The sequence below is a fragment of the Coregonus lavaretus genome (assembly GCF_964263955.1).
Source record: "Coregonus lavaretus genome assembly, chromosome: 21".
NCBI lineage: Eukaryota > Metazoa > Chordata > Actinopteri > Salmoniformes > Salmonidae > Coregonus > Coregonus lavaretus.
In genome coordinates, this window is record NC_140008.1 from 23,588,766 (window position 1) to 23,615,099 (window position 26,334).

At 43.3% G+C, this 26,334-nt stretch overlaps 1 protein-coding gene across 1 annotated transcript in view; it reads left to right on the forward strand.

Moving 5' to 3' along the window:
* LOC311148632 (xenotropic and polytropic retrovirus receptor 1 homolog) overlaps positions 1-26,334 on the forward strand; it is a 99,871-nt gene that overhangs the window by 15,208 nt on the left and 58,329 nt on the right. The window lies entirely within an intron of this gene.

Consider the following 26,334-nt stretch of genomic DNA (forward strand, 5'->3'; position numbering starts at 1 on the left):
CTGCTCTGAAAGACATGAGCCTGCAACTCAGAAATAAATGAAGCCATTCAGAATAGTCTACTACACCATGAGTAGGCCTAGAATTTAGCCACAGAGGATCAATAGCTTTTTTTTTTTTTTTAATAGCCTAGCTGTGGATTGTATCCCAATAACAAGGAATAGCCTACAGTTGGGAACGCGCTGCAAATCTGTCAGGGAACAGCATGCAGACAAACCAGGCCTTTCGCAATATTTAAAATACAATCGAGGGAAAACACTGGTTGGAAAGCAAATGGCTCCTGCTGAAAAGAGAAGACTCTTTGATCAACATCCAAATATTGTTTTAATGACTGGAAAGCATTTTTAGGACTATAATTTCCTCCTCATATTGTAGCCTACAATATTTGTCTCCACACACCAAGGCCTAGGCTATTGATGGATTCAACACAAAGCCGTTTTTATTTATCTCAGATTCTCAGTTTGTCAGTGTCAAAAGTAGCCTGCCATTTCGATAAGTTGTGCGGTATTAAAAAAGATTCTGCCATAGTCTCCAGTCATGTAAAATGATGTAGAGTTGTGTGCAACTTCTGTAAGTGCCTCTACTCTACTGCTCTATGCCACTACGCAAATGCGATGATATGTATGCAATGCTTTATTATAAAGGTGATTTTTCTTTTTTCTCATGCGTTCCGGTACCTCAGAGCTCCCCAGGTCACCCCCCTCTCACACTCACTTTTTGTTCTAGTGACCACCCTGCAGAGCTGCCTCCAGTACATGAGTCATCACAATAAATGCCAACCTCCCTCCTCCTTCCCAGAGAGCGAGAGAGGGAGAGAGAGAGACTAAAAGGTCCCATGGCTCATCTCCAATGCATGCTCCCCTCCGCATTATCTCTGCAGCTATAGTGCACAATGCAAGAGAAGAGGTAAAAAAAACTTGATAGATGAAAGTCTTTCCATCCATTATTCATCTGTGAATTACATCTCGCCTGAATGGGTGTTGGGGAAGGGATGTGGGGTAGAGGTTGGGATAGGACCGGGGAGCACCAGGTTATTGGTGCTCGCAGGAGTCAAGGTCTTTACGGAGAACTGGCACTTAGCCTTTTAAGGTATTTGAGCAGTAGGTCTATGCAATCAGTGGGTTAGCGCCATCTCTCTCGTACAAAGGAAGCATGGATGGAGAAGTTGTAATGCTTTGTGTTGGCACTAATCTGGGTATCATATGGATGGGCTGATAGCCAACAGACAGACTGAGATGAGAATGAGATGAGGAAGTTGTTATTTGCTCGTGGTGCAGGTCTCAGGAGTGAGAGAGTGTTTGTTCAAGATTAAAAGGCTCTCGGACATAGTCTCTGCTCAGTTGACTTGTTCTGTTCACCGTGACAGGTTACTGTAGCATTTTTTGTCAGGGCAAAGCCTAATCAGAAGATTGGCGGCTGCCATCAGTCATGTTATGTCAAACGTAACCTTTTTGTTGGATTCATGGACATGATCAATCTAGCATGGGTTGTGGCGTATTGATTTTGTTTTAGCTTTGTGTATTGCATCCTCTTCAAGATTATCTACGTTGATCACGATTATGGTATTTAAAAAATATATATATTGAATTATTGTGTATTATTCAATCCATATCCATTAAGATTATGACAGCACAATATGGCATGAGTGTGGAGCGCAAAAAGCAAAATACTGTGAGGAAAATAGAGACATAGGCTACTATGCCCTTGTCTGTTCTGTGAGTTTATTGCCGCTCTCACTCACAGGCGTAGGAGGTGGTGAACTATAGACGATGGCGGCAGTACCATATGTTGAGGTATTTCAAGTCCCTTTTTATTTGTGTTGAGGCAAATTTAAATGCATTCATTACATGCTCTTCTAATCTTTCAGGTAAACAATTTGTCTTCCGAAGCTGCTGAGCGGGAAATGATCAACTGTTCATTATCTACAAGCACAATTAGTTTAATTGGGAAACGATGTTCGACTCGCACAAAACTATTTCTTAATCATGTTTTTTCTCCCATTTACTTATTTCGGCTCAAACAAATCACTTCACTGTGAAAACTATCGCAGTACTGTATGTATAAACACACAATACGAAGCATTTTGCCCCTGTTTGTGCATCGGCACACGCGCCAGCTGTAGTGGAACAGGTTAAGAGCTTCAAGTTCCTTGGTGTCTACATCACCAACGAACTATCATGGTCCAAACACACCAAGACAGTCGTGAAGAGGGCACGACAAAGCCTATTCCCCCTCAGGAGACTGAAAAGATTTGGCATGGGTCCTCATATCCTCAAAAAATTATACAGCTGCACCATCAAGAGCATCCTGACTGGTTGCATCACCGCCTGGTATGGCAACTGCTTGGCCTCCGACCGTAAGGCACTACAGAGGGTAGTGCGTACGGCCCAGTACATCACTGGGGCCAAGCTTCCTGCCATCCAGGACCTCTATACCAGGCGGTGTCAGAGGAAGGCCCTCAAAATTGTCAAAGACTCCAGCCACCCTAGTCATAGACTGTTCTCTCTGCTACCGCATGGCAAGCGGTACCGGAGTGCCAAGACTAGGTCCAATAGACTTCTCAACAGCTTCTACCCCCAAGCCATAAGACTCCTGAACAGCTAATCATGGCTACCCAGACTATTTGCACTGCCCCCCCACCCCCCCCCCCCCATCTTTTTACGCTGCTGCTACTCTGTTAATTATTTATGCATAGTCACTTTAACTCTACCCACATGTACATATTACTTCAACTACCTCAACTAGCCGGTGCCCCCGCACATTGACTCTGCACCGGTACCCCCCCTGTGTATATATAGCCTCCCTACTGTTATTTTATTTTACTTCTGCTCTTTTTTTCTCAACACTTTTTGTTTTATTCTACTTTTTTATTAAAAATAAATGCACTGTTGGTTAAGGGCTGTAAGTAAGCATTTCACTGTTGTATTCGGCGCATGTGCCCAATAAGATTTGATTTGATTTGATAGGAGAGACGGCGTCCTTCAGCACTCCAATCTGCCAGTCTGTCCATTGTCCCTCTGGAGAGATGGCTGGAGACTGTTCGCTGATTGGCTGCTGGTATCCTCCTGGGTAACCTGCTGTCAGGTGGCTGTTGCTTGAGGTCTGTGTCGGCCCCTCCCTCCCTCTATCTCCCACTGTCTCGCCCACTGACTCTCTTTAATCTATATTCTAATGCTCAGCAGGGGGAGCAGGTGATGATAGGAGGTTGGAGACAGAAAACAGCTCAGAAATTAGATGGAAGATTATGGTAAAGATTCTTCCCTATCTGCTATTGACAGATTCATTGTATACAATGGCAGGACTAGATGCTCTATTTTACTGTCTACCTGTGGCAGCAATCAAAGAGGGATCTATTTCGAATGGCCAGTAGGAACTAGGAAACACAATTTTTTCAGAATGTATCCAAGTGCTTCTGTTAGCAGAACCATGTTGGTTTAAATTGAGTGTTTTCCCATGGGGTCAGTGTGGGTGTGTGAGAGCGAGAGAGAGGGAGAGAGAACAATTGGCCATTCCTGCATTGAGATGGAGCTCCTCCTGCTCAGTTGTGCCTCTGGGATAAACTAGGAGAGGAGGAGACACTGGTGACATTGACAGTGAATGGAAGACAGTACAGTGGTGAGCTGGAGCCTTGGGGACCAACTTTTCTCTCCTCTGTTAAATGTTCTCATTACAGGGATGGACGATGAAGTGTTTTTACATACTTTTGCGAAATGTCACTGAGAATAGATATGGGTCACCTCTCCACTTTGTTTTGACTTTAAGAGGATGGCCAAATATAGCACATTTGAGGGCAGGGGGTCAAAGAATTGAGGAAGTAATATGGTTTTCTTATTCTTTAAAATGTAATTCATATCCAGTGGCATGGGAGGAGAGAGCAGTGAATCAATTATTCAATGATATTGTTCCTGGACAACTTGTTATTTTATATTAAATGTTGAATTATTAACAGTGTGTTAGATTGGAAATATGGCCTCTGTTCACGATTCTCGTAATTTATCCCAGTTACTGAAAGCCACTTTTAAGTTAGACATACTGTGTATTTATTTAATTTATTTATTTCACCTTTATTTAACCAGGTAAGCCAGTTGAGAACAAGTTCTCATTTACAACTGCGACCTGGCCAAGATAAAGCAAAGCAGTGCGATAAAAACAACAACAACACAGAGTTACATATGGAATAAACAAAAACGTACAGTCAATAACATAATAGAAAATAGAAAATCTATATACAGTGTGTGCAAATGTAGTAAGTTATGGAGGTAAGGCAATAAATAGGCCATAGTGCAAAATAATTACAATTTAGTATTAACACTGGAGTGATAGATGTGCAGAAGATGATGTGCAAATAGAGATACTGGGGTGCAAATGAGCAAAATAAATAACAATATGGGGATGAGGTAGTTGGGTGGGCTAATTACAGATGGGCTGTGTACAGGTGCAGTGATCGGTAAGCTGCTCTGACAACTGATGCTTAAAGTTAATGAGGGAGATAAGTGTCTCCAGCTTCAGAGATTTTTGTAGTTCGTTCCAGTCATTTGCAGCAGAGAACTGGAAGGAATGGCGGCCAAAGGAGTTGTTGGCTTTGGGGATGACCAGTGAGATATACCTGCTGGAGCGCATACTACGGGTGGGTGTTGCTATGGTGACCAATGAGCTAAGATAAGGCGGGGATTTGCCTAGAAGTGATTTATAGATGACCTGGAGCCAGTGGGTTTTAGCGACGAATATGTAGTGAGGGCCAGCCAACGAGAGCGTACAGGTCACAATGGTGGGTAGTATATGGGGCTTTGGTGACAAAACGAATAGCACTGTGATAGACTACATCCAATTTGCTGAGTTGAGTGTTGGAAGCTATTTTGTAAATGACATCGCCGAAGTCAAGGATCGGTAGGATAGTCAGTTTTACGAGGGCATGTTTAGCAGCATGAGTGAAGGAGGCTTTGTTGCGAAACAGGAAGCCGATTCTAGATTTAACTTTGGATTGGAGATGGAAGGAGAGTTTACGGTCTAACCAGACACCAAGGTATTTGTAGTTGTCCACATATTCTAAGTCAGACCCGCCGAGAGTAGTGATTCTAGTCGGGCGGGCGCAAGCAGCGTTCGATTGAAGAGCATGCATTTAGTTTTACTAGTGTTTAAGAGCAGTTGGAGGCCACGGAAGGAGTGTTGAATGGCATGGAAGCTCGTTTGGAGGTTTGTTAACAGTGTCCAATGAAGGGCCAGATGTATACAAAATGGTGTCGTTTGCGTAGAGGTGGATCTGAGAGTCACCAGCAGCAAGAGCGACATCATTGATATACACAGAGAATAGAGTCGGCCCGAGAATTGAACCCTGTGGCACCCCCATAGAGACTGCCAGAGGTCCAGACAACAGGCCCTCCGATTTGACTATCTGTAAAGTAGTTGGTGAACCAGGCGAGGCAGTCAGCTGAGAAACCAAGACTATTTAGTCTGCCAATAAGAATGCAGTGATTGACAGAGTCAAAAGCCTTGGCCAGGTCGATGAAGACGGCTGCACAGTACTGTCTTTTATCAATCGCGGTTATTATATCGTTTAGGACCTTGAGCGTGGCTGAGGTGCATCCATGACCAGCTCGGAAACCAGATTGCATAGCGGAGAAGGTACGGTGAGATTCGAAATGGTCGGTGATCTGTTTGTTAACTTGGCTTTTAAATACTTTCGAAAGGCAGGGTAGGATGGATATAGGTCTGTAACAGTTTGGATGTAGAGTGTCACCCCCTTTGAAGAGGGGGATGACCGCAGCAGCTTTCCAATCTCTGGGGATCTCAGATGATACGAAAGAGAGGTTGAACAGGCTAGTAATAGGGGTTGCGACAATTTCGGCGGCTAATTTTAGAAAGAAAGGGTCCAGATTGTCTAGCCCAGCTGATTTGTAGGGGTCCAGATTTTGCAGCTCTTTCAGGACATCAGCTATCTGAATTTGGGTGAAGGAGAAGCGGGGGGGGGCATGGGCAAGTTGCAGCGGAGGGTGCAGAGCTGGTGGCCGGGGTAGGGGTAGCCAGGTGGAAAGCATGACCAGCCGTAGCAAAATGCTTATTGAAATTCTCGATTATCGTAGATTTATCGGTGGTGACAGTGTTTCCTAGCCTCAGTGCAGTGGGCAGCTGGGAGGAGGTGCTCTTATTCTCCATGGACTTTTACAGTGTCCCAAAACTTTTTGGAGTTAGTGCTACAGGATGCAAATTTATGTTTGAAAAAGCTAGCCTTTGCTTTCCTAATTTAGAGGATTGGATAGATATACAGTATAGTGTGTGTTTATGGTTTACACAGCTAGAACGTACAAACCATAATTTATGTGGAAAGGAAAATGTTTGTGCTACAGCAATATTTCACACAGCTGAATATGTTCATTAGCAGTAAAGTAATGCTGTTGTGACACAAGTGGATAGGGCAGTTATCCTGAAATAGACCATATTATGCCATTATCAAAGATCCAAGTTTTGGATATGTTTCTGGTTTAGCAGTAGAACTGAATGGGCCAATTGCAACCATTGAAAGCCACCAGATTATTGCCAGCTGATCTCACGTTAAACCATCAATACCCAAAATCACATGCACAGCTGATCTCAATTGCAGCCAACATTGGCCAGCGAATTACTGCTCTCTAATGCGGATGTCGAGGTTATCTTTCAGTCTTGATTGCAGCCAACATTTTTCAAGACCATTTCGATCTCTGGTTGGTGTTATCATCGGAAGAACTCAGTCCTACTTTATGAGCAGACTAAGGTCGATTTATCTATTTGACAATCATTCCATACAACTGAAACAGAGTATTTCCTTGTTTACCGGGGCAAATCTAATGTGGCAATTTCCCCGACACATTGTATGAATGTGAATCAACTGATAGTGTAGCCTACTCTTATAATTGTATTCATTTCCAATTTATGTAATCCATTAAATACAACTGTCTTTAAAATAAATAGTCTGATATGGTCATTTCTTATCAATATCGGGGGTAAAATATCCCTGGAGAATCCATACTTGAAATGTGTAACTAAATCAAGTAAATCGTGATTGAGTTATATAATCTATATTTTTTTTTTTATCGAATGAAAATGTAGTCTATGAAGTTATTTTGAATGGCATATATTATATTATTTTGCCAATTAAGGTGAAACGTTTGAAACAAATATAGGCCTACTACTTCTATATTCTCATACTCATTCATCAGCCTTACGGTTTCCAATGAGAGATCAATGAGAAAGATCAACTAATCTGCTGGTTTACCCTTTTTCGTTGCAATCAAGCTTAGTTTAGCCCGCAGGTGCATGTAATCTCCCATTAGTAACGTTTTAGGAAATCCAGTGGTAACCTGCACGAGCGTGTTAAATTCTGCCTGTTCGTTGCAATCAAGCCACTTACTTTAAAGATGGCCTCAAATTACTAACAGTTTAAAGTTTTCCTTTAAAATATTCAATTTTTCCTAACATATTCTGAATATTTTTCTTTGTGGAGACTGGAGAGATGGACCAGCATTCCTTTCCTTCATCTTTGACCAGCCTGCTTATTCCTGGAGACACTGGACTGCCACAGATTCACACATGCTTGCTGGCACGCCATACACAGTGTTACAGTTTCTAGTGCCTCGCTTGTGCAGCTGTTGGAAAACCGTCAAAGAATTTCTGTCGTTGAGCTAGTAGATCTAGGACAACAATGTGAGCGTCTTTAATTCGTAGCACTTCGTGGCCTCAGGAAATATGCATATTTCATATCATCCGCAGCTTGTGGATAATGTATTTGTGATGAGTGTTAATAATAACCAATTACAGTGGTATGGTGAGGCTAATCCTGCGTCAGAGTTTTCACACATGGCCTCTGTGCCCTGGCGCAAGGAAGAGAAGCACCATAATGTACTTACTCTGAGGAGACTCACCACTATCCGCCCTCTCTGTCTTTCACCACCACCACCACCCCAGTGTGTTTAACAATCTCCCTATCTGTTTATATGCTATACAACTGACCTGCCCTATTGTTACCTTGAACTCTTTTATTGTGGCTTAAGAAATTACAATTTGTCTATGATTAGCATTTCTTTCCCCACAGGCCAAATGCATGTTGTCCTGACAGTCAACATCTTATAATTAGGCTCCGTGATTACCCAGTTAGTATGCAGTTCAATTGAGCATGGATAACCTATTGTTCCCTTGGCATGAAAGTGCAGTTTGCTGTTAAAGCCAATTTAAATTTCCTCATAGGCATTTTAATGACTTGAGATGTGTGTCTAGTTATGTGAATAAGCAAAACCTCCCAGCCAAAGGTAACCATGCACCCAGGATGGGAGCAGAATCGTTTGGGAGTTTTTTTGTTGGTTTCTTTGACATTCAAGGGGCAAAACACTGTTTATTTGGCTGTTGATTGCTGACAACATTTCTAGGCCATGAAAATAGATCAAAGATTGAAGACCTCCTGTTATACTTGTGATCTCTCAACAGGGATAAAGAAGCGTTTTAAAGAATCGTCCATTGACATAAGCCTAACTGATTTCCAGATCTGTTATTTAGCTACTGTAGCAGCTTGTCTGCTTTGCATAACCTTAGATCGGAGCGAGCCTTTGTCTCCACTCTGGCTGCAGTTCTACCTGACAGGAAGTACTTAGTTAAGGCTGTGCATTACTAGTTAATTAGCGAGTCTGAGCTTTCTAAAGGACAGGCTCATACCAGGCTTGAATTAACAGGGTCAGACACACTGACCCATTTTTTACTGACAACCTCTGACAACCTGGCTAATCTCTCCTTTTCCTGCCACACACAGAGTCAAGGCCTAGACACCCTCTCACATCCGGCATCTAGCACCTTGGTTTTTGTCCCACACACTTCAAGTTCACACCTCCCCTCTCTCTCTCTGAAACTCAATCTCCATGCCTGCTTACAGCATACGTTTACACCTTTTTCCCGGTCTATTTGGACTGAGCCTAGATGAATCAAATCAAAGTTTATTGGTCGCGTACACAGTTTTGCAGATGTTATCGCAGATGCAGCGAAATGCTTATGTCCCCATCCCCCCCCCAAAAAAGAAAGAACAAGGATTGAAGACATATCAGAATGAGCAATGTCAGAGTCCGGAATATAAATAAATCTACAGTGCCTTTTAGAAAGTGTTCCTACCCCTTGATTTATTCCACATTTTGTTGTGTTGCAGCCTGAATTCAAAATGGATTAAATATATTTATTTTCTCACACATCTACACACAATACTCTGTAATGACAAAGTGAAAATAAAATATACAGAAATATACAATTTACACACCTGAGTCAATACTTTTGTAGAAGCACCTTTGGCAGCGATTTATCGCGTTGAGTCTTCTTGGGTTTGTCTATCAGCTTTGCACATCTGTATTTGGGGATTCTTCCTTGCAGATTTTCTCAAGCTCTGTTAAGTTAGATGGGGAGTGGCGGTGAACAGCAATCTTCAAGTCTTTCCACAGATTTTAAATGGGATTTAAGTCTGACTTTCACATTATTGTTCTGAAGCCATTCCAGCGTTGCTTTGGCTGTATGCTTGGGGTCATTGTCGTATTGGAATGTAATTCTTCGCCCCAGTCTAAGGTCATTTGCACTCTGAAGCGGGTTCTCATCAAGGATTTGCCTGTTATCACAGCCGGTTATCACTTAGGTGGCCATAATAACATAACATAATAGCATAGGTGACCTTTCTTCAATGGTCCATTATTTCCAGAGTTTTTTTGTCTTATTTTTTCATTGTTCCCTCTATCCTTACCAGTCTCCCGGTTCCTGGCGTTGAAAAGCATGATGCTGACACCACCATGCTTCACGGTAGGGATGGTGTTTAGATGTGTGATGAGCTGTGCCTGGTTTTCCCCAGACATAGAGCTTTGCATTCAGGCCAAATAGTTACAATTCTGTCTCATCAGACCACATAATCTTTTGCCTTATGATCAGTCTTTCATGTGCCTTTTTGCATACTCCAGGTGTGCCGTCATGTGCCTTTTTTTCAGGATTGGCTTCCGTCTGGCCACTCTCCCATAAAGCTCAGATTGGTGCTGTAGAGACTGTAGTACTTCTGGCAGGTTCTCCCATCTCAGCAAAGGAACTCTGTAATTCTGTCAGAGTGGTCATTGGGTTCTTGGTCACCTCCCTGACCAAGGTCCTTCTTGCCCGGTTGCTCAGTTTGGTCGGACGGCCAGCTCTAGGCAGAGTCTGGGTAGTTCCGTATTTTTTCAATTTCCCAATGATGGAGACCACTTTGCTCTTGGAAACTTTCAACACTAGAAATTGTTTTATACCCTAGATATATATGGGTTCCTGAGTGGCGCAGTGGTCTAAGGCACTGCATCGCAGTGCTAGCTGTGCCACTAGAGATCCTGGTTCGAATCCAGGCTCTGTTGCAGCCGGCCGCGACCGGGAGACTCATGGGCAGCGCACAATTGGCCTAGCGTTGTCCAGGGTAGGGGAGGGAATGGCCGGCAGGGATGTAGCTCAGTTGATAGAGCATGGCGTTTGCAACGCCAGGGTTGTGGGTTCGATTCCCACGGGGGGCCAGTATATAAAAAATAAAAAATAATATGTATTCACTAACTGTAAGTCGCTCTGGATAAGAGCGTCTGCTAAATGACTAAAATGTAAATGTAAATATATGCCTCTTCACAATCTCGGAGATCGACAGACAGTTCCTTGGACTTCATTGTATTGTTTCTGCTCTGACGCACTGGAAACTGTGGGATCTTATATACTGTAGACGGGTGTGTTTCTTTCGAAACCCTGTCCAAACAATTGAATTGGCCACAGGAGGACTCCAATCAAGTTGTAGTGACATCTCAAGGATGTTCAAAGGAAATATGATGCACCTGAACACAATTTGGAGTGTCATAGCTAAGGGGTGTATTTTATTTGCAATACATTTGCAGAAATGTCTAAAAACATGTTTTCACTTTATCATTATGGGGTATTGTGTGTAGATAGGTGAGAGAGAAAAAATCTATTGACTCAATTTTGAATACAGGCTGTAACACAACAAAATGTGGAATAAGTCCAGGGTTATGAATACTTTCTGAAGGCACTGTATATGTATGTAATAATAATAATATAATATGCCATTTAGCAGACGCTTTTATCCAAAGCGACTTACAGTCATGCGTGCATACATTTTTTTTTTTTTGTGTATGGGTGGTCCCGGGGATCGAACCCACTACCTTGGCGTTACAAGCGCCGTGCTCTACCAGCTGAGCTACAGAGGACCACGTGAATGGTGTGTATAGACAGTATGGACAGTATACAGTGAGAGAAAAAAGTATTTTATCCCCTGCTGATTTTGTACGTTTGCCCACTGACAAAGACATGATCAGTCTATAATTTTAATGGTAGGTTTATTTGAACAGTGAAGACAGAATAACGACAACAAAAAATCCAGAAAAACGCATGTCAAAAATGTTATAAATTGATTTGCATTTTAATGAGGGAAATAAGTATTTGACCCCTCTGCAAAACATGACTTAGTACTTGGTGGCAAAACCCTTGTTGGCAATCACAGAGGTCAGACGTTTCTTGTAGTTGGCCACCAGGTTTGCACACATCTCAGGAGGGATTTTGTCCCACTCCTCTTTGCAGATCTTCTCCAAGTCATTAAGGTTTCGAGGCTGACGTTTGGAAACTCGAACCTTCAGCTCCCTCCACAGATTTTCTATGGGATTAAGGTCTGGAGACTGGCTAGGCCACTCCAGGACCTTAATGTGCTTCTTCTTGAGCCACTCCTTTGTTGCCTTGGCAGTGTGTTTTGGGTCATTGTCATGCTGGAATACCCATCCACGACCCATTTTCAATGCCCTGGCTGAGGAAGGAGGTTCTCACCTAAGATTTGACGGTACATGGCCCCGTCCATCGTCCCTTTGAATGCGGTGAAGTTGTCCTGTCCCCTTAGCAGAAAAACACCCCCAAAGCATAATGTTTCCACCTTCATGTTTGACAGTGGTGATGGTGTTCTTGGGGTCATAGGCAGCATTCCTCCTCCTCCAAACACGGCGATTTGAGTTGATGCCAAAGAGCTCGATTTTGGTCTCATCTGACCACAACACTTTCACCCAGTTCTCCTCTGAATCATTCAGATGTTCATTGGCAAACTTCAGACGGGCCTGTATATGTGCTTTCATGAGCAGGGGGACCTTGCGGGCGCTGCAGGATTTCAGTCCTTCACGGCGTAGTGTGTTACCAATTGTTTTCTTGGTGACTATGGTCCCAGCTGCCTTGAGATCATTGACAAGATCCTCCCATGTAGTTCTGGGCTGATTCCTCACCGTTCTCATGATCATTGCAACTCCACGAGGTGAGATCTTGCATGGAGCCCAAGGCTGAGGGAGATTGACAGTTCTTTTGTGTTTCTTCCATTTGCGAATAATCGCACCAACTGTTGTCACCTTCTCACCAAGCTGCTTGGCGATGGTCTTGTAGCCCATTCCAGCCTTGTGTAGGTCTACAATCTTGTCCCTGACATCCTTGGAGAGCTCTTTGGTCTTGGCCATGGTGGAGAGTTTGGAATCTGATTGATTGATTGCTTCTGTGGACAGGTGTCTTTTATACAGGTAACACACTGAGATTAGGAGCACTCCCTTTAAGAGTGTGCTCCTAATCTCAGCTCGTTACCTGTATAAAAGACACCTGGGAGCCAGAAATCTTTCTGATTGAGAGGGGGTCAAATACTTATTTCCCTCATTAAAATGCAAATCAATTTATAACATTTTTGACATGCGTTTTTCTGGATTTTTGTTGTTGTTATTCTGTCTCTCACTGTTCAAATAATCCTACCATTAAAATTATAGACTGATCATATCTTTGTCAGTGGGCAAACATACAAAATCAGCAGGGGATCAAATACTTTTTTCCCTCACTGTATGAATATGAAAGGTGTGTACAGCAGTAATTATATAGGATGGGCCATGACTAGAAAACAGTATATACATATGAAGTGGGTAAAACAGTATGTAAACATTTATTAAAGTGACCAGTGTTCAATGACTATGTATATAGGGCAGCAGTCTCTAAGGTTCAGGGCAGGGTACTGGGCAGAGGCCAGCTAGTGATGACTGTTTAACAGTCTGATGGCCTGGAGATAAACAGCTTCTATCAGTCTCTCGGTCCAAGCTTTGATGCACCTGTACTGTCTCCGCCTTCTAGATGGTAGCAGGGTGAACAGGCCGTGGCTCGGGTGGCTGAGGTCCTTGATCTTCTTGGCCTTCCTGTGACACTGGGTGCTGTAGATGTCCTGGATGGCATGCAGGGTGTCCCCGATGATACGTTGGGCTGTCCTCACCACCCTCTTGAGAGCCCTGGGACTGCGGGCGGTGCAGTTGCCGTACTACGGGGTGATGCATCCCGACAGGATGCTCTCAATGGTGCATCTGTAGGAGTTTGTGAGGGTCTTAGGGGCCAAGCCAGCAGCATACCACCCTGCACCCCACTGCTGGCTTGCCTCTGAAGCTAAGCAGGGTCGGTCCTGGTCAGTCCCTGGAAGGGAGACCAGATGCTGCTGGTAGTTGTGTTGGTGGGCCAGTAGAAGGCACTCTTTCTTCTGGTCTAAGGAGATCCCAATGCCCTAGGGCAGTGAAGGGGACATTGCCCTGTGTAGGGGGCTGTCTTTCGGATGGGACGTTAAAATGGGTGTCCAGACTCTGTGGATACTAAAGATCCCATGGAACATATCGTGAGAGTAGGGGTGTTTAAACCCGGTGTCCTGGCTAAATTCCCAATCTGGCCCTCATACCATCATGGTCACCTAATTGTCCCCAGCTTCCAATTGGCTGATACATTCCCTCTCATCTCCCCTGTAACTCTTCCCCGGGTCATTGCTGTAAAATAATATATGTTCTCTGTCATCTTGCCTGGTAAAATAAGGGTCAATAAATAAAAAGCTGAATTTCTTCAGCCTCCTGAATGAATGACATTACGGAGTGGCACTGCTCTCTATACTGGGAGACAAAGCACCTCTGCCCTCGCTGAGCTCTTTGAACACAGCAGGCCCCTGCCCCATGCTGCTCCACTGACAGTGTGCCACACACACACACCCCTCCGGCTCCCAAACCAGCCTCCATCTCTCCCTCCTATCCAGGAGCATTCCCACTGTTAGCCTAAATGCTCGCCCATGGCTACGGATTTGTTTCAGATGTTTCTGGGAAGCCATATTGATCGAGCGTCTCATGAACATTACAGAACATAAGTAAATGCTTTGCCGGTTGGATGAAATCACCTCCCCGTCGGATTTATACTGTTCCCTAAAATAGAAAATGTTCAGGTTATTTGTGATATTTGTTGGGATCTCAGGTACTTTGTATTGTGTGAACCATAATGTTTTATTCTTCACTGTTATCAGATTATGATGAAACATGAGTCACTATGAGGCAAGGTCAATACCTCCTTATTTAATTGAATCAGGAAATGGCAGCTAATCTAATAATATCAAGTTTGGATGCCACATTCCCTCTGTATATGATGCATATCCTGTAAACCAGTTCATTACCATGGTTACGACCTCTGCATTGGCCTTTTTATAGGTAACATTCTTTACAGGTATCAGGTGTAATGCATTGCATTGGAAAGTGTTACCAAAATAAATCAAAACAGCCGGTTATCACTTAGGTGGCCATAATAACATAACATAATAGCATAGATGACCTTTCTTCAATGGTCCATTATTTCCAGAGTTTGTTTTTGTCTTATTTTTTCATGACTCCCTAGTGACTTGATTTCCTGTATACAGCCCACACAACCAGGCCAGATAGAGTACCAACAGCTCTCAGGCTAACTCAAGATTAGGGCTAGCAGCTCAAATAAGCATGGCCTGCTGGACGTATCTGTTAATATGCGCTTTCCAATGCAATTCTCAGAATCAGCTCTCACCAGGGAGCCTAGTATTACTACTGCAGTAAGAAATGCAAAAATGCCTCAAGACAGTCCTAGTTAACATTGGTGTGTAGGTCATTCATGGCAGCTTTAGAAATCGTGATATGACAGTAACAGTGGCGGTCGGTGCCGTTTAAGATGAGGGAGGATGATAATTTATTTTATGAACATGGCCTTATTTCAATTACAGCATATTGGATGACATTCGTTCCGTTTGCTTCCGTTTAAGAAAAGTTTTTTCAACAGAATCGGCGTAATAAATACAACCCTGATCACACGCAAACACAATTCACTTTCATACCAGACACATACAAACAGCTTGTTGTATATATAATTCCTTCTCGCATCTATCTATGCCCTCTCCTCCTCTCACCTTTTCCCTTCGCTTGTGGACTTCAGTGCACAACACATCAGCTGTCTGTGACCAGGTGAAAAAACCTTTCCAAGCCAAACCTTCATATCATGACTGCTAACCGCTACACACAGCCTAAATCGGAAGTCACATCATAGTAAATATAGCTACTTGAACTAAAGCGTTAGTAAACCTGCTACAATCATGCAGTACAGTGTAGTCAGCAGCAATCAGTTTAGCAGTTACACCTGCGGGCCCCGGTGGCAATAAATTAATAAAACCAAAAGCTTACCTTGACTTGAGTTCCAGTGTTGGATAGCCATAGCCATAGCCATAGCCAGCTAGCTAACATAGCATCCCTCTCTCTTTAAGCCAAGTGTTTGAGTAGGCTAAACTAGCTAGCTGCACTAGCTAAGTAAGTGAAAGTGAAAGGAAATATACTACGAAATATAGCTCTCTCTTGCTTCTCCTTAATTTTGGAAGAAATGAATGTGTTCAAAACTGTTCAACTATTGTCTTTCTCTCTCTTTGAGTCAACTAATCACCACATTTTATGCACTGCAGTACTATCTAGCTGTAGCTTATGCTTTCAGTACTAGATTCATTCTCTGATCCTTTGATTGGGTGGACAACATGTCAGTTCATGCTGCAAGAGCTCTGATAGGTTAAAGGAAGTCCTCCGGAATTTGTTAAAATTACTGTGTAAGTCTATGGAAGGGGATCAGAACCACTAGTCTCCTAGGTTTTGTATTGAAGTCAATGTACCCAGAGGAGGATGGAAGCTAGCTGTCCTCCGGCTACACCATGGTGCTACCCTTAAGAGGGCTGCTGAGGCTACTGTAGACCTTCATGGCTAAACAGTGTGTTTTAATCAATTATTTGGTGACGTGACGTAGTATAGTTTCATCTAAAAGGGGAAACTTTTGTTTATGTTTCACAATTTTTATGAAATTCACTGATGAGGATGTTCCTCCTCTGAGAAACCTCCACTGGACAGTAAATAATTGATAGTCAAGGTTTTGTTTTTAGTGCTCCGTCTGGTTTGGGTTGAGTGCTAGAGCAGTGGAACAACCTCGGAGGAGTCTGTGTGTAGTGTGGAACCCTAAACAGATGGGACATCCAGCCTAGCCTGCCCTCTCGCTCACACACACACACACACACACACACACACACACACACACACACACACACACACACACACACACACACACACACACACTCACTCAGTCACTCATAGTGACAGGGACCAGGCATGGCGCCCTGGACTGCAACATGAATATTCCATGTCCTGGTCCCGCCCTTGCCTGATGTAAATTTGATTATGTTCACATTAACATTTTGCTGATCCCTGTGGCGATGTTAGCCTTTTGTCTTGAGAGGTGTGCTCCTCTTCAGATTGATCATTGCTACACATAGGGTCTCCATCCAAAATCGTTGCTTTGATTTTGTGCACTCCATGTGGAGCCGTTACATCTATAGTAGACTAGTTTCATCATCAGTGAGAGACGTAAGAAAGTTAGTTATGATAAGAACCGGTTTCTTGGAGTCAGACCTAAGGGGAATGAGGTGTGAAGGTGTTTATATTCCTTAATGGCTGAAAGTCTTACTGCAATAAAATTTCACTAATAGTTTCCATGACCATCAGGAAGTTAGCTGTTGCTTTCAGTGGAAATATTTGTTTCATGCCTGTTAATCGGCTTCCATGGGACAGCTTCCTACTAGCAGCCTGTTTCACACTGAGTGCAGGGTAGTGTGTGTTTTTATGTTGGCAATTCACCTCATTATTATCCTCAGAGAGGCTTTATGGCGTGGTTCTTATCGAGAGGCTGCAGGCTGCTGCAGTTAGAATGACAGGCAGGTCTGAAGGGAGAGGTTGACATACCTCTGAGTGGACTGGCTGACTGTAGCCTGCTGCTGACTGAGGTACTCCTGACCAAGTTCCCATCTCAATTGATTACTCTTTGCCCTCCAAACTTGCCAAGGCTTCCACACAGTATGACAGTACAAAACGTGAAAATGAACTGTAGGTGATGATAATTTCACTGAACAAAAATAAAAATCCAACAAGTGTTGGTCCTACGTTTCATGAGCTGAAATAAAAGATCCCAGAAATGTTCCATATGCACATAAAACGTATTTCTTATATACAGTGGGGAAAAAAAGTATTTAGTCAGCCACCAATTGTGCAAGTTCTCCCACTTAAAAAGATGAGAGGCCTGTAATTTTCATCATAGGTACACGTCAACTATGACAGACAAAATTAGAAAAAGAAATCCAGAAAATCACATTGTAGGATTTTTTATGAATTTATTTGCAAATTATGGTGGAAAATAAGTATTTGGTCAATAACAAAAGTTTCTCAATACTTTGTTATATACCCTTTGTTGGCAATGACACAGGTCAAACGTTTTCTGTAAGTCTTCACAAGGTTTTCACACACTGTTGCTGGTATTTTGGCCCATTCCTCCATGCAGATCTCCTCTAGAGCAGTGATGTTTTGGGGCTGTCGCTGGGCAACACGGACTTTCAACTCCCTCCAAAGATTTTCTATGGGGTTGAGATCTGGAGACTGGCTAGGCCACTCCAGGACCTTGAAATGCTTCTTACGAAGCCACTCCTTCGTTGCCCGGGCGGTGTGTTTGGGATCATTGTCATGCTGAAAGACCCAGCCACGTTTAATCTTCAATGCCCTTGCTGATGGAAGGAGGTTTTCACTCAAAATCTCACGATACATGGCCCCATTCATTCTTTCCTTTACACGGATCAGTCGTCCTGTTCCCTTTGCAGAAAAACAGCCCCAAAGCATGATGTTTCCACCCCCATGCTTCACAGTAGGTATGGTGTTCTTTGGATGCAACTCAGCATTCTTTGTCCTCCAAACACGACGAGTTGAGTTTTTACCAAAAGGTTATCTTTTGGTTTCATCTGACCATATGACATTCTCCCAATCCTCTTCTGGATCATCCAAATGCACTCTAGCAAACTTCAGACGGGCCTGGACATGTACTGGCTTAAGCAGGGGGACACGTCTGGCACTGCAGGATTTGAGTCCCTGGCGGCGTAGTGTGTTACTGATGGTAGGCTTTGTTACTTTGGTCCCAGCTCTCTGCAGGTCATTCACTAGGTCCCCCCGTGTGGTTCTGGGATTTTTGCTCACCGTTCTTGTGATCATTTTGACCCCACGGGGTGAGATCTTGCGTGGAGCCCCAGATCGAGGGAGATTATCAGTGGTCTTGTATGTCTTCCATTTCCTAATAATTGCTCCCACAGTTGATTTCTTCAAACCAAGCTGCTTACCTATTGCAGATTCAGTCTTCCCAGCCTGGTGCAGGTCTACAATTTTGTTTCTGGTGTCCTTTGACAGCTCTTTGGTCTTGGTCATAGTGGAGTTTGGAGTGTGACTGTTTGAGGTTGTGGACAGGTGTCTTTTATACTGATAACAAGTTCAAACAGGTGCCATTAATACAGGTAACGAGTGGAGGACAGAGGAGCCTCTTAAAGAAGAAGTTACAGGTCTGTGAGAGCCAGAAATCTTGCTTGTTTGTAGGTGACCAAATACTTATTTTCCACCATAATTTGCAAATAAATTCATTAAAAATCCTACATTGATTGATTTTTTTTCCTCAATTTGTCTGTCATAGTTGACGTGTACCTATGATGAAAATTACAGGCCTCTCTCATCTTTTTAAGTGAGAGAACATGCACAATTGGTGGCTGACTAAATACTTTTTTTCTCCACTGTATCCCTATCTCCTTTGCCTAGATAATCAATTCGACTGACAGGTGTGGCATATCAAGAAGCTGATTAAACAGCATGATCATTACACAGATGCATCCTGTGCTGGGGACAATAAAAGGCCACTCTAAAATGTGCAATTTTGTCACAACACAATGCCACAGATGTCTCAAGTTTTGAGGGAGCGTGCAATTGGCATGCTGACTGCAGGAATATCCACCAGAGCTGTTGCCAGAGAATTTGTTAATTTCTCTACCTTAAGCCGCCTCCAATGTTGTTTTAGAGAATTTGGCACTACGTCCAACCGCCCTCACAACCACAGACCATATGTAACCACACCAGCCCAGGACCTCCACATCCAGCTTCTTCACCTGCGGGATCGTCTTTTACCAGCCACCCGGACAGCTGGTGAAACTGTGGGTTTGCACAACCAAAGAATTTCTGCACAAACTGTCAGAAGCTCATCTGCGTGCTCGTCGTCCTCACCAGGATCTTGACCTGACTGCAGTTCGGTGTCGTAACCAACTTCAGTGGGCAAATGCTCACCTTCTATGGCCACTGGCACACTGGAGAAGTGTGCTCTTCACGGATGAATCCCGGTTTCAACTGTACCAGGCAGATGGCGTCGTGTGGGTGGGCGGTTTGCTGATGTCAACGTGGTGAACAGAGTGCCCCATGGTTAGGGTGGGGTTATGGTATGGGCAGGCATAAGCTACAGACAACGAACACAATTGCATTTTATCGATGGCAATTTGAATGCACAGAGATACCGTGACGAGATCCTGAGGCCCATTGTCGTGCCATACATCCGCCGCCATCACCTCATGTTTCAGCATGATACTGCATGGCCCCATATCGCAAGGACCTGTACACAATTCCTGTAAGCTGAAAATGTGCCAGTTCTTCCATGGCCTGCATACTCACCAGACATTTCACACATTGAGCATGTTTGGGATGCTCTGGATCGACGTATTCCAGTTCCCGCCAATATTCAGCAACTTCGCACCACCATTGAAGAGGAGTGGGACAACATTCCACAGGCCACAATCAACAGCCTGATCAACTCTATGTGAAGGAGATGTGTAGCGCTACATGAGTCAAATAGTGGTCACACCAGATACTGACTAGTTTTCTGATCCACGTCCCTACTTTTTTTTTTAAAGGTATCTGTGACCAACAGATGCATATCTGTATTCCCAGTCATGTAAAATCCATAGATGAGGCCTAATGCATTTATTTCAAATGACTTATATGAACTATAACATGTTGCGTTTATATTTTAGTTCAGTGTAACTCAAAAAGACACTGCTATATTTTGAGTCTATTCTAAGGTCTCTGAGAACATTGCCATAAAACATGTGATAACCTCAGCTTCCGGAAGGCTAGTCTTATCCCATGTGCACTCTGTTAATGGAAAGGCCATATTAGGTTAATGGACACAGCAGCATCCTCCAGTCTCACTAGCTGTGCTTACACCACATCTCCCATCCCAACAGTAACCAATATTCTCCTTCCCTCAAGATTAATGGGTCCAGCTTTAACTATTGGCACAACAGTTATCTGAGCGTTTATTAGCCCACTGTTGCGTGGGGTCCTCATATTTCCTCATGAAGACCTAGAGTCACATCAGACACAGACTTGGTTTAGCCCTGCAGGGTCTCTGCTTCACCTAGCGCTGTGATCCTGACAACTTTACTGTCCTCTCTGCAGCTTTATGGCTGTTTTACACTGTCTGTTAATGGTTCTGAATCACTAATAAACTAGCCCTGTTTTCTGTCCCCTGACGTGTATGCTGTTATGTGACTTCACAGCAACAGTTAGAGGAGGATGAGATCCCCCTGTGGGCTGTGATTCCCCTCTACCTGAAGGATCAAACACATGCTGAAGAGAACAGCACAGGGCCTGTCACTGGCAGTTATGCTAACAGATTGACTTGCCTAAACTTGTCTGCCACTGAGCGAGTAGGCAGCCTGTGTGTGTGTGTGCGTGCATGAGTGTGTGTGCGTGTGTGTGTGTGTGTGTGTGTGACACCTGTACCCTGTCTCTCTGCAGTCTGTTGCCAGGTGTCTGCAGCCTGCCTGTCTGTCTGTTGCCTGTCTGTCTGTCATCCTGCCCTCCTGTGCTTGCTGTTTAGTGTGTGCCTGACCAGAAGATTGGAAATGTAATAACTGGAGCATGTGCCATAATAGAGCTGTGTTTTGAACCAGAATATCTCTGATTGCTTTTGACACACTTCACCGAACCTTTCATGTCCCTTCGGACTGAAGCAGAATATTTTAATATCCGTAAATATAGATTTAGATAGTTCTCTCTGTTCATGTAGTTGAGGCTGTTTGTAAGTCTGCGAATGATTGAAAAAGTGTTCTTCCATCCTGAGACCTGTTGGCAGAGTCCAAACTACAGGTGAAGTACAGACTAGTGTACAAAAATACAATAAAAATCCCAATAGCACTGTTCTTCAGGTGTGGACAGGAGCCAGTTATATAGACCAAAGAGGAGTGACAGCTGGATAAAGGCATTCAGACACTATAGAGTCACGTAAGACGCACACACACACAGAGCTGGTTGGCGAGCACAATGGAATAGCAGTGGAATAGCAGATGTATGAATTGATGTGTGATTGGCTGATGGCCGGTAGACGCAGTCAGGCAGAGCGCGGTAGCCCTACATGTTGCCTGGATACAGCCGTCCCCTTATTGTGTGTGTGGCCTTGAGAATGAGTGAAAGGCTAAGTGTTCTGCAGAGGCATCCATCGGCTCTCTGTTCCTCCTACTCATATTCTCAGTACTGTTTCCCTGCTATTTACAATCTGCATTAATGCCCCAGTAATTACAACACACATTTACTCACTTATGTGTCTCCCATTTTATAGTTTAATTACTGGATATATCTGCAAAGCCCCTAAACTATGTATCTGTGCTGAAACCTGATTGTCTAATTATTAATTAGATGAACATACTGTCCAACCACCGACCACACATTCATTCTGCTATGTTCATTTAGTACAGTGAGTCTGATTATTATAGTAATTGGAAAGGTAGCTAAGAAGCATTGTAAAAAGTGGAGGCGATGCCCGCTGTATTGCGTCAGGCTGGCTGTTTGGATGTTACAGGCTGTCCGAGTAGAGGGCTGTGTGTTTTTATGTGGTACAGATGTAGGCTTTTAATTTGATCAATCTTTTGTTGCTGAGCAGGAAAAGCAAACAGCCGGAAATGCAAACGTGTAGTGTATTTAAGGTTTAAAAAGGCTGCTAAAGTGTAATTTCCACTTTAAAATGTCAAACTTGATTTGCCCCTACAAAAAAAAATCAATTTATTATAATGCACATAATAATTCACATTTCCTATTGCTGCAGGATTCTTTTCCTGCTGTAGCAACTGGCTCAAATTACGATCCTACATCTGTAGTAAACAGAGAGGTATCTAAAGCATCTGTGCCTGGCCTGGTGTTTATGATTATGTCACTTTGTTCTAAAGTGGTCTGATGGTAGAATGTAACCTGTGACATTCTGCCTATGCGTTTTTTCCCCAACAAACCTTTTGTTATTGTGCTGTGATTTTCAGGTTGGTAGGTAAATACACTTGTGAAATGTGTTATCAGCTGACTCAAAATAAACCTCCTCAACTGATGAAACACTTTTTCTCTTTTCTAGTGGTTGTTTTTGTCACTTATCTACCATTCAATTTTTACCGCAGTGACATCATGCAGACAGTCCAGACATAGAACAGGGCTGTCTCCGATGGAACACAGACATGCATACCAACAGGGGCACCGAGAATGGCTGGTGAAGCAAGGCCATACCCAGTTCATAAAGTTCAGATGGCTAAACTCTGGTTTAAGATCTTAGGTGGTCACTACTCAGAGCTACTTCATCAGATTGAGTTTCAAACTAGGATTCGAAAGCTGCCTGCTAATGTGTCCCTGCTAGTGTGTAAAGCATACTTCCCAGACGTGGATGATCCTGATATATAGGATTGCTTATTCTCCAGGCCGTGTGTGTGTGTGTGTGTGTGTGTGTGTGTGTGTGTGTGTGTGTGTGTGTGTGTGTGTGTGTGTGTGTGTGTGTGTGTGTGTGTGTGTGTGTGTGTGTGTGTGTGTGTGTGTGTGTGTGTGTGTGTGTGTGTGTGTGTGTGTGTGGCTGTCCTGACTCAGAGGCTCAGACGGTGACTCAGTAAGCGGCTGCTTGGCTTGTCTATTTCTCTTTGGGAACTCGGCCACAGATACTGTCATCCCGTTAAAGTCTTCTGCTACTGGCCCACGCGTTACTCCAAGCACTGTGAAAAACACACGCCACCCTAACACTGTTCAGTGCAGCTACAGACGGCCCAGCAACCCTATTTCACCCTCCTGACAATGTCTTTATGCTTGTTTATAAACACTTTGGAAATGTATGTCTCTAAATCATAAGACAACTGAAGACTGCAATGACTGCATTTTTTTTTTTTTTTTTTTTTTTTTTTGCATAACCCTTGCCTTCTCTATAACACTCATCCATTCATATCAGCCCATTCCATCTGATTCCACCCCTCTTTCTCCGTGGGACAAATAAAAGGCAGGAGAGAGTGAAAGGGGGTGATGGCAGGGTTCCACACTCATTTATCAAAGCCCTCTAAAACCAGATTAAGCCGTAAAGTGAGATCAGTGCACTGACTGATGCTTTTCCACCACTGTTGTCAAACCACAACATAAAATACCCCAAATAACAGCTTTTTACCCTGCAGGTGATCTGCAGAGGTTTGAGGACTCTACTCTATAAATTGCCCTATCCTGATTTGTGCTAACAAAGGTGGAGGTGATGTATCCTATAGATTTGTAATTCCATAATGGAGATTAGTCTCTGCTTGTTTACATGGTTTTAACTTTATCATAGTGACACACCTTAATGGCTTACCGTCCCTGTCCACTTAGTGTGTCATATCTCTCTCCTGCTCTCTCCACTCCCCTCTCCTCCCTCATGACATGCTCTTGGTGAACCGTTGTTGCTGTTACCATGACAACTGCTCTTGCTCTGCAAAACGATTCACTTTTCTGTGAGGGTGTGATAAGTGCTGCAATTATGTAAATTCTGCCCAGGCAAAGTGTTGTTGTAAATCACCGATCACTGTCACTACGGCTAGCTGCGTTATGGTTGCAGATGAAGTGTGTGCTCTCATCTATCGCTGTTCATCTTTGTTATTCCTCCCCTAGCTCTCTTTCTCTCACATCCTCTTACACTAAATCATTATACATACTTAGGAAAGTATGTATAATGATTTACATTTCCAGAGCCCAACCATTACATACTGTGTCTTGTTCTGTATAGCTAGCCTAGTTTCAATTGGTTTCAAAACATATCACAAGTTCAGTTAATTTGACATGATGGGTTATGTGTATGTCTTGGACCTTTTTCCAGAACATTCTCCCTATTGTTTCTGTGACATTTTACCTATTGGTTGTCTCAAGGCATGGATTTGCACAAGTTTAAGCTCCCTTTTGTCAGCTTGCAGTTGATATAGTTTCAGTGCTTGCCTTACACTGAGCCTTTTTGTAAGTACATAACTCAATCTGCTTATTCATTTATGCATTTGATTCACATTTCCTCGCACGTCCCTTCAGGATTTTGTTTACAGCAAAAAAGGTTGATTAAGTGTAATCACCTCTCCCTCTCTCTGAACAATAACCAATGCCGTGGAGGCAGGCTCTCTGGGACTGCTTGAGTTAGCACTGCAGCCTCTCTACTCCCTTCCAATGGGACTAAAGGCGTGCGCATGCTTCCCAGACAAAACAGTTCAGAAGAGTTTGTATATATAATGACTACATTTTGTGAGAGAAAAAAATCATTTTGGACTTCGATACAGGTTTTTTCCGGCTGTTCGGGCACACACATTTTTTTATCGTTTCTCGAGGCAAGCTGACGTCGGTAGCCGAAGTCTACGCCCCTTCGTCATTGATTGGTCAGTGTTGGGGATTCTACAATAGACTTTGTTGTCATTCAATAAGAGACGACTTGTTTTCATGCATATTTTTTCATTGAGAAATACTGCACCAAACATCTTAGTTAGGATGTAAAATTGCACGACCAAGATCTCCTCTGCAAAAACGTCAATTTTATGACAGATTTCTTGAGTTATCTTAGATTCATTCTGACTATTTTGTATACTGGATACAGCATCTCAAAATGGACGAACAGTACTGTTAGCGTTTTTCAAGCTAAGGTCTTGTAAGGGAGTATGCGAGTTTGGTTCGCCTACTAGGTGCCAGCCGAACTGAAGCATGCTGACGCCTTTAGGAGGATGGATATTTTAGATAGGGAGGAGAGAGAGTACAGAGATAGCTCCCATCAACAATCACTCAGACCTGAGGCGCTGTCTGTTGAGTCGAAGACAAATACCTGGGGGCGTCTGTCTAGACCCTTTGGTGGTGCAGGGGTAACATTAAGAATATTGTTCTGCACACATGGAGCAAGGACTTAAGACCACAAAGCACATAGCACCTTTATAGTCCTGTCACTCTTGAAATTAATTTGAAGTAAATTCTATATTGTCTGCACATTTTTTTCCAACTCGTTTCTCGTCCCGTGGATATGTGCCTTTTTTGGTTTATTTGAATCCATAAAAAAATATGTTTCAGAGGTAATTGAATTGCGTTTTAGAATAGTGACAAACCATGGCTCTCCTCAAGCATAGTGATAAAGAAATGAGAGACGAAGGTTGGAGATTCAATTATTCAGGAATGGAGAGACCGAGATTAAGACTGGAGGAATGGAGATTAACGCTATGGGAACCTGGGTATATGACCTATAATCTATAGGCCTAATGTTTAACCTTGTAAATGCATGAGGAGTCAGATGGCTAAAGAGGACACACCATTTGTAAGTGTTTGTTTGTACTGCATGTGCTCGAGGAGAGCCCTTGGAAACAAAGAGCATCGTTGAGTGCTAGTGTATGAAAGAGCAGTCAGTCAGTCTGCTGGGCGTGTGCCTCACACACAGTCCACTCATTATCAGAGGAAGGATAGAACCAGTGTTGTAGTGGTGCCTGGAGAAGTGGGTATACTCAAATTTTACCCCAAAAAAATCAGAACGGCCTGCCCGGCGAAGGAAAGAAGCCCTGTGTGAAGACTTGTATGTCAAATGGTGACACACTCTGAATTACCTAAAATCATCAATCCCATATTGGTCTTTCCCAAGCTGTACTGTGCAGTAAGCTAATAGTAGGCCTACTATTGAAACAGATAAATTAGGCTGTCAACTGAGTCAGAAATTCACAGGTTTCGGGTTTTTCATGTAGTCACACCTTTTTAACAGAAAACAACAAAATGGTATGTTCTAAGTCCATAGCAATGCTTGAACAACATCAGGAGACCACTTTTGAGGTCTGGGAAAAATCTAAGAAATGTTGA